Source organism: Lipotes vexillifer, unplaced genomic scaffold (assembly GCF_000442215.2).
Source record: "Lipotes vexillifer unplaced genomic scaffold, Lipotes_vexillifer_v1.1 scaffold19, whole genome shotgun sequence".
NCBI lineage: Eukaryota > Metazoa > Chordata > Mammalia > Artiodactyla > Lipotidae > Lipotes > Lipotes vexillifer.
Window position 1 is genome coordinate 258,002 of NW_006793856.1, and position 327 is coordinate 258,328.

Genomic DNA, 327 nt, shown 5'->3' on the forward strand with positions numbered 1-327 from the left:
CACCCCCGCCACGGGTTAGACAGCACGAAGCAAGCAATCTGGCTCATATTACCTAACTCCCTGCAGAAATGCCTTCCCTTAACTAAGATTTTTGTTTTCAGTTTTTATAGATAGTTTATACCAGGAATATCCATTTAAACAATGTTCCCATGACTTCTGCAAGGCCAAATTTAGAGTTATTGCCTGTTAAGTTGTGAAATGCCTCTCATATGAAGACCCAGTGGATAAATTGCTTCTCTTTTTTTTTATTTTTATTTTTTTTTACTGGTACGCGGGCCTCTCACTGCTGTGGCCTCTCCCGTTGCGGAGCACAGGCTCCGGACGCGC